This window comes from Micromys minutus, assembly GCF_963924665.1.
Source record: "Micromys minutus genome assembly, chromosome: 22".
Lineage (NCBI taxonomy): Eukaryota > Metazoa > Chordata > Mammalia > Rodentia > Muridae > Micromys > Micromys minutus.
The window spans coordinates 39,204,203-39,215,672 of NC_137957.1; the positions used below are offsets into that span (position 1 = coordinate 39,204,203).

At 40.4% G+C, this 11,470-nt stretch overlaps 1 pseudogene across 1 annotated transcript; it reads left to right on the forward strand.

Annotated features, from left to right (window-relative positions):
- Window positions 1-1,786: 1,786 nt before the first annotated feature.
- LOC308434936 (stromal membrane-associated protein 1-like) lies at window positions 1,787-8,143 on the forward strand (annotated as a pseudogene). Its single transcript has 2 exons — window positions 1,787-1,885; window positions 7,546-8,143. The product of its transcript is annotated as a stromal membrane-associated protein 1-like (transcript).
- Window positions 8,144-11,470: the final 3,327 nt, after the last annotated feature.

Genomic DNA, 11,470 nt, shown 5'->3' on the forward strand with positions numbered 1-11,470 from the left:
GTGCAGATTCCTTGATCTGATCCATGCATCAGCATATGTGCACTTGAATGCCACACTCTACCATGTAAGTAGGACTAGCAATGTGATGGTTTGAAATATATATATATATATTTTAAAGAAAAACATCATCGAACTGCAGGATGATTTCAGTCTTAAAGAATAACCTTTATGTATTTTCACATTAAATCCTTTCTACTTCAAGTTCATCACAGAGTCATTTGTCTTTCTGTACCTCCTGGACATATCATGTATGTTCTGGTCTTAAATTTATCTTTCTGTACCTCCTGGACATATCATGTATGTTCTGGTCCTGCATCTAATCTTTCTGTATCTCCTGGATATATCATGTATGTTCTGGTCCTGAATTTCATCTGTATTCCAAGAATTGGTGACGCAGGTACATGCTGAAGTTGTGCTGTCTGCTGCCATTAGAATTTGAAGTCAATATTTTATTTCTATTGCACATTTTATTTTTATCTGAGTTGCTGTTCTGTGGCTGTGAAGAGACACCTTATTCAGGCCAACTCTTATAAAGGAAACATTTAACTTAGAGCTTGCTTATAGTTTTGGATGCCTATTCCATATTCATCTTGTTGGCAAGCAGACAGGCACTGGGACAGACTGAAAGATTTCCATCACAACCCAGGCATATTGCCTCCAACAAGGCCAAACCTACCAAATAAAACATACCTTGTAATCATGTCCAAACAGTTCCACCAAACAGAGAATAAGCATTCAAATATATGAGCTTATGGGAGGTCATAATTCATTCAAACCACAATCATATTAAAATTAATTAATGAATTAATGAGTTAATTAAATGGGAAGTGGGTAGGTCAGAAAACAACTTCTTGTGGGATTTGGTTGTTCCCTTCCACCATGTGGGTTTTACGGATCAAACTTAGATTCTTAGATTTGGTGGCAAGAATCATTACCTATTGAGAAATGCTCCAAGTCCAATAGTTTATAGTTTTTATTTAAGAAGTGTGTGTGAACATGTGTGTGTGTGTGTGTGTGTGTGTGTGTGTGTGTGTTTGTGTGTATTTAAGTGTGTGTGGGTTGCTTCCATTTCATGACGCAACTTCTCTGTTTTTTGTGTGTGTGTATGTGTGTGTGTGTGTGTGTGTGTGTGTATGAGTGTGAATATATCTGTGTATATGTCTATATAATACATACATGCAATATATATGTATATATAAACACGACAATATATACATAATATATACATCATATATAAAATATACATTATATATATGTATAGTGTGTGTGTGTACATGTGGTCAGGCTTGATAGCCAGATACCTTCCTATTTAAGTCATCTAATCTGACCCAATATTTCCATAGAGCTGGGAATATATTTAAGTGAAAGAGTTCATTCTTAATATGTGTGAGGCCCTGGGCTCAAAACCCAGCACTAAAAAGTATGTCCTTCTGAGAATCTTCTGTTCTAGGTATCAAACCTGCACTTGTATCTAGAAGTTGAGTCTCTTGTTATTTTCTTCCTTCCAGTAAATCCATGTGCTTGAATTATATTTAGATATTCTGAGATTAGGCCATGAAGCAGAGCGAATACATTTCTTTGCTCTCATCAAACATCACCAAATACCATCAAAGGTTTGTATCAGGAGCATTTGTTTTCTTCTGGATCTTTTAATCATATTTTATTAGAAGAAAGAGAAAACAGAAGCCTATATATATTGAACCTGAGAGGCTCTTTACATTAATCAAAATCAAGTTCTCTACAATTGGATTTATTGGGAACAGTTGAAATCCCCAGAGCTATAGCCATGAAGAGGAGATCAAATGCAGTGTTTTATGAAGAGGACCACAAGCTTGGAACTGTAGAAGAAAGCACACTCTTTAGTAATTGCACTGACTTACTAAAGGTTGGCATCTAGCATTCACATCTGCCCACAACACATATGTTAAGTCTCAGGATAGAAGATTTGACTAGTGGATATATAATTCAGATCCTCCTATTAAAGGATGTCTTTCCAAGCATGTGGGACAGGCATCATGACATGGGAGCTGCTGTTCTCCTTTTAACACACATTTACAGACAGACAGACAGACAGACAGACAGACACACACACACACACACACACACACACACAAACATACAAGCACACACATTCAGAAACACAAACACACACACACACACACACATACATGCACACACTTTCCTCTCTATCCACTTTTACTCTGTTTTCCTTAAGATTTATCTTTTCTGTGATAATATTTTGTTAGATTCTCTTTCCATGCAAGTCAGTCCTCACTTCACCTCATCGTGGAATGGTTTAGGTTAGGCAACAATTAGTCAATTCCTCTTACTCCCTAGTATCTACAATCACTTAGCAAAATGGAATTCTGACTTCTGCCAATAGAATTAATCTCTTAAATAAACACCCAGAACACACTGGTCCACTATTTGTGTTTCTTCTTTATTCCATTTTTCCATTAGTAACCTCTTTAGAGTATCATCTATACTACTAGCTTCTAACATCCCAATATTGCCTGCTTTCAACTCTGATGTCTCTATGGGCCCCTAGTGATCAATCTACTCTTCTTTCTCCTCAGCCTTGTTAACCCAACACAAGGTATTGCTTGATAGTTTCTGCATGCCAACAGTTGAACAGAATAATGAGGCTTTGGCTTTCTGTTGCTCACCTTTCCCATGACAGTCTTGTTTCTATGACTTCAGTGATGACATTGGTCCATTTTACTCCATAATTCTCATCATTAGTTTTGTCTAGTCTGTTCCCGAAATCTCTATTTCTAATTACCTTGACCATATTATCCCATCTGAGTTCTTTCAAGCCCAGCCTGTCCTTTCAGTTTCCCTTTGTGTTGTAACAGTGTTACTTCTCCTACAATCATATAAAATGAACATGGTCTCCCCAGTTCTCAGAGGACTCTTTCACAATTTAGTTATTTCTGCCATATTCTCAAGTCTCCATGTTTGTTCAGTACCATTACCTCTCCAATATTATAATGATCTCCTGAATGATGTAAGTCTGATATACATCCTAATTAATTTTTATAATGAACTCTTTGGTTTAAGTCATTTTAAATTCTTCCTGCTTTATGCCAAATATAATTCCAACACATTGCACAAGCACCACCATACTTGGTCTCCCATTATTTTAGGTTTGACTACAAAACTGTTTCATCAGTTTCATATGTCTGAGAAATCTACAAGAAAAGAGGCTTTTTGCATTTTTGCTATTTTCTATATCAAAAATCATCTTACTCTTTCCTTGCCTTAGAAGTGTGATTCCCTGTGGTTTATTATGAAAGGAATCTACTCTATTAACTCTATCTGATTCTACCAATTGTCTTCTTTTCATGAATACCAATAGTGTTTTACTTCAGTCTCTTAATCACGTGCCTGCCTCACATCAGAGTCACCCAGATTTCTGTGCCCTCAGGACCTCAAAGAGTCACAACAAAGCAGAGGCATTTCCACAGACTTCAAAACCTAACAATTTGGTGCCTATTGTAAGCAGTTGCCATTTTTAGCTGTTTGTTCAAGTCACTAAGTTTCAATGACATAGTCTTTTTCTGGAAACTTGAAACAATATTTCTTTGTTTAGATTAAAGATTAAGTAAGAGAGACTACAGCCAAATATCTATCCTGAATTTTGCTATACAGTAGCCTCAAACAAGGAAATGATTGCTAGAGCTTAAGGAAGTCTCCCTTTATTTAGTTTATATGTCTGTCTTCATACTCATGAACACAATGTCTTGGTTGACGGATGTAACAGCCAGTGTTTGTAGAATCCATTAAAAAGCAAGTGGAGGAATTACTGATTGAAGAACACTGTGTTGAAATTGTTTCATTTATTAATAAAAATTATTGTGATCAAGTATGAGCACACACTCAAATTCAGTAGTCCTTATTGATTTCTTGATGAGTTTCTTATAACAAACTCTCACAACAACTTGGTCAATAGAAACGTGTTTTCTTGTAGTTCTAGAGGTAAAAGTCTCAATTCAGGGTCAGCAAGATGGCCCAGTCAACAAAGAATCTGGTCACTAAGCCTGATGATATGGGATCAGTCTTCTTCATGGTGGAAGAACTAACTCCCATAAGTTGTTTTCTGACATTTACATGCATGCCACAACACACACACCCTGACATGTACACTCAACACATACACTAGATACATACAAATATACATACACATAGAGTGAGAGAGAGAGTAGAAATAAACTTGAACATTTTAATTCAAAAAGAAATGTGAGTTCAAGCTGTTGGCAGGGTAGTTGCATCTGAAGGCTATGGTTTAAGCCAACAGTTCTCAAGTTCTCAACCTGTGGGGTGAGACCCCTTTGAGGGTCACATGTCAGATGTTCTGCCTATCAGATATTTAGAATATGACTTATACCAATGACTAGGTTACAGTTGTGAATAACAATGAGATCATTTAATGATTGGGGGACATCACAACAGGAGGAAATTTTTTTTAAAGGTTGCAACACTATAAGGGTTGAGAACCAGTGATCTAAGCTCATCATGAACCACAGGCTTCATGCCCGGCTCTTGAGTTTGCTGGGGAACTTCAGAATTCCTCGTCCTTCCCACACATGTAACAGATGTGCAACTTAATATTCATGTGGGTCCGGAACAACTGGATCAGAGGCTATCTCAAACGTTGTTTCTATATGTGGGATGTGTTCTTCTAGCTGGGCTGCCCTGTCTGGCCTCGGTGGGAGAGGATACAGCTCGTTCCACACAGATTTTATATACGGGGGAGGACCCTCACCCTCTCAGAGGAGAAAGGAAATGGTGAGGAGGAAGGTTTGTGTGTGGAGTTAACTGAGAAGAGGCAGTAAGCAGGATGTAAAACGAATAAGTAAAAAATAAAGAAAAAAGAAATATAAATCAAGACGTAAAAACAAAGATGAAAAGAATAAAAAAAAAAAAAAAAGAAAATGCCTCGGCTTACAGAAGCATCACCTAACCTTGGCCCTCATGTCGCATGATGGTCTTTGTGTTTCACGCTCATCTTCTGCATCTCTTTGTATGTGTTTCTTGCATCTTACATTATCAATTTCTTATAAAGACACAGTATCATATTGGGCTAGAATCACCTTGGCAATCTCATTCTGTCTTGACCCTGTCACCTACAAAGATCCTCTTTCCAAATGAAACCATGATCACCTTCAGTTGAGGGGATGGTTAATCTTAATTGGCAGTGCATCGGGGTATATTCTCACCTAGAAGACAAATCCCTGGTCTATCTTCGAGAGCATTTCTAGACCAGGTTAATTATGGTGGGAGGACACAGCATCCTATAGCCTGAGTCCCAAGACTGCATTGAAGGGAGAAAGTCTGAGTGTAGATGCAATGTGACCTATCACCTTACATTTTCACCACCATGCATCCCCTGCCATGGTTGACTGCATCCTTTAAACTGTAAGCCAAAATAAACCATTTTCCCCCTTCAGTTGCTTTTGTTGCAGATTTTTCATCTCAGTGATGAGAGCAGTAACTAGCTTCAATATGCCTGTTGGAAACACATCCCAGCTTATAAACAGCTTCTAATTTACAGAAGCCATAATCTTTAAGGGAATGAAAGACCGGTATAAAAATAATTGGTGGACAAACTATATAAAAGAGTATATATTTAATTACTACAGTGAATGACATAATCCCCTAGCTATGCTTACTTAGGGTTAACAAAGATAGTGGCTTGCAGGTTTGATGAAAGCCTTATGGAGCAAGGATGCTTTTGAAGGTGGGCTGTTTCCTTAAATAAATGTTATTCCTCAAGAAATATTTTTTAATATATTGCTACTGCTTAACATTTTGCGACAGCTTCAGATTACTGGAGCTAATGAGACAGCTCAAACAATAGGATCAGGCTGTTAATGCTGCACACAATAAATGTGTGCTGAGAGAAAGAAGTTTCCAGGGAACCAGAATTGCTATGGTAACCTGATATATCATTAAAAATGTAATGAATAAATATCATCAGGGTCTCAGATTCATCACACAGGAAAACTTCGAGACTGAGATAACTAAGTCATTCTCACACTGACGGCTTAGTGGTTTGTGAGCTAAATCAGGGTGTTTGTCCATTAGAAAAAAAAAACAAACAAAAACTAGTAACAGTCAAATAATCCAACACTCTGTAAGGTGCATAAAACCCCCTCAGTGTCACCTATTCATTGAAATCACTGCCATTTTCCTCAAAATATTAATTTGAGCTGTAAGTAATAGTCATAATAATAGAACTGATTATATGCTTTTCAGAAGAAATAATATTTTCCCAACTCCTAAGAGCACAGCCAACACTAGTGTTTGGTGTGTGGTGCAGCATTAGGAAAGGAGAACCAGCTCTTGCTGTTAAGGGATCTACCCCTCACACCCTATCGCCTCTTCTCAATTCATCTCAGCAGCTCACAGACACCCTCGGCTACGATTAACCCTTTCTCACTTCTTGAATCTCATTTGATCCCTACATGTCTAAGGTTAACGTGCCCAAGGTTAACTGAAACTAAGCTTTGGGGGCTGCAGATCTGAAGGTCCAGCCTGGAAAAGGGTGATAGGGAGAACACAGTCCCTGTTCCTTTCACTGTCCTCGATTACCCCTGCCCATTTAATGAGCAGAGCGTGGTGATCTTCCCATGCCTTTGTGGAAAGGCCTCTAACTCCAGGCTTCTGCATGGGGTGCCCCTCTCGTTGGAACTCTTTCTTTCCCACTTTGCCTTTTCCAGCTCTAGTTCTCCTTTCTCAGGCGAGTCTCCCCTGTACTGGCCACATTTGCTTCTCACGAGATCTCATAGTGCTCAGTACTTTCATTCATTGTACCCATCATGGTGGCATTTTGTATGAATCAATGAATCGATGGAGGTTTCCCTATTGGGGTGCAGTCTATCTTGTTTGTCACCGAGTTTCTGATTTCAGCACGTAGCACAGTCCTGATAAATGCCTACCAAGGAAATGAATGGATATTTGCGTTTCTCAGATTACATTTGAGAATTTGTGACAAAGGGCACTTACATCTAGGATGCATTTTGTTCCCTGTCTATGCTGACACGGAGTGCTGGCAATTAGTGTGATTCGTTCTCACAGTCTACAACTGTGCCACTAATGGCTGCTGAGGAATGAAAATTTGTCTCCTCTGTTTTCTGGAAGTGTGCTTGGAAAGTCCCGTTATCCAGTTAGAGTATTGCTATTCTTCCTGTCGTGTGGTATTCATACCATGAGACTCACAGTGGGTGCAGTGTGGATAGATACTCCATGTGCAGAAGGATGCCACACCTTACCGGTTTGATGTATGGTTGGGAGATCAGCACTGTACATGAAACTGAAGGAAGTGATGGTAAATGTTCAGGAAGTCTTTGGTGTGTGCAGTTACACTTTAGAAGATCCCTGGAAGGTCAGGAGTAAGCTTCCTGCTATGGATGCAGGGTGGAAAAGAGATCAGAGTACTGTAGCTTTGCTTTAGTTGGTATAGTGTTCTTGGTATGTTGGGGGAAATTATGAGAGCTATTCCCTGAGCACAAGAAGCTCATAATGTGGATGGAAGTGGTCTAGAGAAATAGAAAATCTGCCACCCTGTCTCCGTAACATCTGGGGATCTGGATCTGTTACTGAGCAGACTACAAAGTCAGAAGTAGGAGCAAAGAAACAGCTATCCAAAGATTCCATCTTATCTCTGTATGGCCCAGGAGCACAGCAAAGCGCTCCTGGTGTGTTTTATGGGACACACAAATAGACCGTTTGCCTCACAAGCACCGACTGCATTTTAAGTTTTTCCTTCCATGGGCGTCCCAGTGCCTGCAGCTCCTGGCCTTGTGGGAAATATGATGGGACAGAATACGGGCGTGATGGTGAACAGGCCCATGTACAATGGGTTCATGGGAAACACACAGACTGGAATGATGCCACTTCCTCAGAATGTTGTTGGCCCTCAGGGAGGAACAGTGGGACAAATGGGTGTATCACGGAGTAAGTTCAGCTTGCCACAAGCTCAGCAGCCTCAGTGGAGTCTCTCACAGATGAATCAGCAGATGGCTGCCGTGAACCTCAGTAGTGCAAACGCTAGTGCAGGTTTTGGCCAGCCCGCTGCACGACAGCAGGGTGGTCTGGAAGCTCATCCGGGCAGACTCTGAGCACACAGCTATGGCAGTAAGAAGCTGCAACAGAGTTTCACCCAGAACCGACACCCCACATTCCTTGCTACAAAGGCATCTAGTTCCTGTTTATTCATGTACATACGTATTTTTTTTCTTTCCCCCATTTGTTCACATTAAGAATTACCCGATTGACCGTGTTGGTCTGTGCTGATTAAATTTGATGTGAAAGCAGGTTGAGAAACCATCTTGTATGCAGGGCAGCTTTGCTCATATTTTCCATGGTGTCATAAGCCACACTGAGAAGCTGCTCAGTTAACTTGTATAATCGGTTTATTATCAAAATTATAGCTCTAACGTTTGCATGTAAGGGAAGTAGTCATCATGTTAGTAATACTGCTCACAGCATAAACCCCACCCCCGAATTAGCCAGTAATCCTGTAGGAGGTACTGTATGATCAAATGTTTAATCCTATACATCGAATGCAGATATCACTGAGCACTGTTTCTAGTGTATCAAAGTCTCTTACTCATCGCTCACTCCGCTGTGCTGCTGTTATGATGTGCTTTACAGGGAACGTGGTTAGTGAGCGGAGATAAGCTTGGATGGTACAGTGAAATGCAATGAAGGTTTCAGAATTCAAATTTCGCTGCCCCTTGTACTGTGGACCTCTTCTCATGTACATAGCGCTAATAGAAAGACCTTTTTCTGCACTCTGTGCACACAGGATAACTAAAACAATGCCAGTTTTAATCCTTGAAGGTATATCCAGGTTTATGACAGTAATTGTGTTTACATTTTATGGTGCCTAATATTGACAAAATGTTATTTTTTCTATATTAAACAGATGAATCCTCAAAAAAAAAAGAAACAGAAACAGAAAATATGGATATCTAACAGTAAAACTACATGTTCATATACCTGTGTGTGTGCGCGCGAGCACGCGCGCCCACACAAACACACACACACACACACACACACACACATCCACACAGACATACACACATATACAAACACACACACATATACACACAAAAACACACATACACACAAGACACAGACACACACACAGACACAACACACACACATACACAAACACACACAGACACATATACATATACACACAGACACACACATACATACACAAACACACACATACACACACACACAAATACACACATACACACACAGATACATATACATATACACACAAACACACACATACACACAGACACACATACACACATACATATACACACAGGTACACACACACACACACACACACACACTCACACACACACAGGGCAGAAACACTGTTCTGTGACAGTAACTTAAAAGTAAAGGCTGCTCCATCTTATTCTGCAGCACTCTGTTTGCTGAGCGTCTTCATTCTCTGTCTCACCCACTCCAACCTCGGCCACTCCATTGACAGCAAGTGTGCTCACTCATCCTGTCCCTCACATACCCTCTCCTGTCCTCCCGTGTTTTCAGCACTAACAACAGGTTATGTTTTACTCTGGGGTTTTGCCAACTTTTATCCCCAGAATATAAATCCTTTAAGACGTTATCAGTCTTTGCCGTTGCATCTCTAGTGCACAGTATAACACTGGCCTTGAAGTAGGAGTCTAATTAGTGAAGGGGAAGTACATAAGGCATGAGACAGGTACTCTCCTGCTCCCGTGGACACTACAACCTCAGGCACAATCTCTAACCTTTGTCAACCTTAGTTCATCCCCCACTGGAATTGTTCTCTATATGTCAGCATTAACTGGATTGCTGAGGTGAGACCAGCCAGTGTTCCTATTGCTCCTCTGAGTACCTTGGGGGATGGTATATAGCATAATAAATGGGTAACAGACAGTGGTATCTGACCATGTTTCTGGCTGAGTGAGGTGGCAGACACTATAATCTCAGTATTCAGGAGTCTAAGGCAGGATTACTAATTGGAGGACAGCTTTGGTTACAGTGTGAGATCCTGGCTCAAAAACAAGACAACAGAAGAGTAAAGAAAGACTTTCTGTAGAGGCACAGGCTAACTATCCATCCCATGATGATGTACTTAGCATTAGCATGTGGAAGGAAGGGTTCTACTTCACATAGAGAGACATGAGAAGGTCAAAGTAGGACTCCTTTCATGGAGCATCATAGGACATCCTACCTGAAGAGAAGACTGTGACAAGTGTCCAAACAGGCAACCAAGGTAGCCACCCCCTGCCACACATTGAGAGAAGCTTCCATTTTCCAGCATATCCACATGTTGATAGCTGCGAAAAACAAGCTACAACGTGTGGACTTAGTGAAATATCGTCTTGGTGGATGATAGAAATGTCCCCGGTTTGCATCCTGATGGTGAGTATCTTGGGAAATGAATATGCTAGCTATGCATCTGTGCACTTTGAGTACAGTAACTCACTTCCATTCATGTATGCTTACAACGTGAAAGCTGTATTTCAGTTTTTAAAAAGGAGAAAATGTCTATGGTTGGGTATGTGTGGTCATGAAGGAAGCTCTCTTGACAATGACAAGGTCGTGAGAACTGTAGAAAGAAGCATTTAAGAAGGGAGAGATTTGAGAGAGACATTTGTCACCCATAGGAGGTACAGAGAGCCAGGCCTCCAGAAAGCAGAAAGCTCTTGTTTCCTCTGATGGTGCTGAGAGGTTGGGAAAGGAACACGTGTGTGGCTAAGCCAGGGAGGGGAGGAGGCTTATGGACTTGCTTGGGACCACTCAGTACTGAATCTACATACAGTGAACTGTTAAAAAGACTTTAAGAGAGCTCTGTCTAAAGATCAAGGAACAAAAGACAGACTAGCAAATGCCAGACCTTCCTGCTGCCCAGGCAGGAGGTAAACTCTCCTTCTTGGGGAAATGGGCGGTCAGTTTTTAAATGTAAATCTGGTTGAGATTTTAAACGTAAAACCTCTAGAACCAAACACTGTGAGAATGCATTGTTGAGCTTGTGGGGCCGGTTTAGTGCACAAAGGTTAGGAGGGTAGATCTGAAGAGGATCTCAGAAGCCATGGGATTCAGTGGGTCTGGCAGTTTTGGAAAGTAGCAGTGTGGCTTCTTCCCCCACCCTCTCTCCTTCCTCTTCCCTGCTCATCCATCTGTCCATCTTTCTCTTCTACTCCCCCCTTTCCCATTTCCCTTTTCCATTCTCCCTCCCTGCTTCTTTTCCGTTCACTTATTTCCTGCTTCCCCTTTCTCCTCCATCTTTTCTTGGGAAAATTTAGCAACCCCTTGAATAATGGGACCAGTGATTACTCTTTAGGTATTAAGAAATGTATATTTTGTTATACTGTAGTCAATAAATTGTTACAGGAATAAAATGGTTTCAATGTACTTAAATGTATTCTGAGTCTTCTATCTAATTGAACTTGTGAAG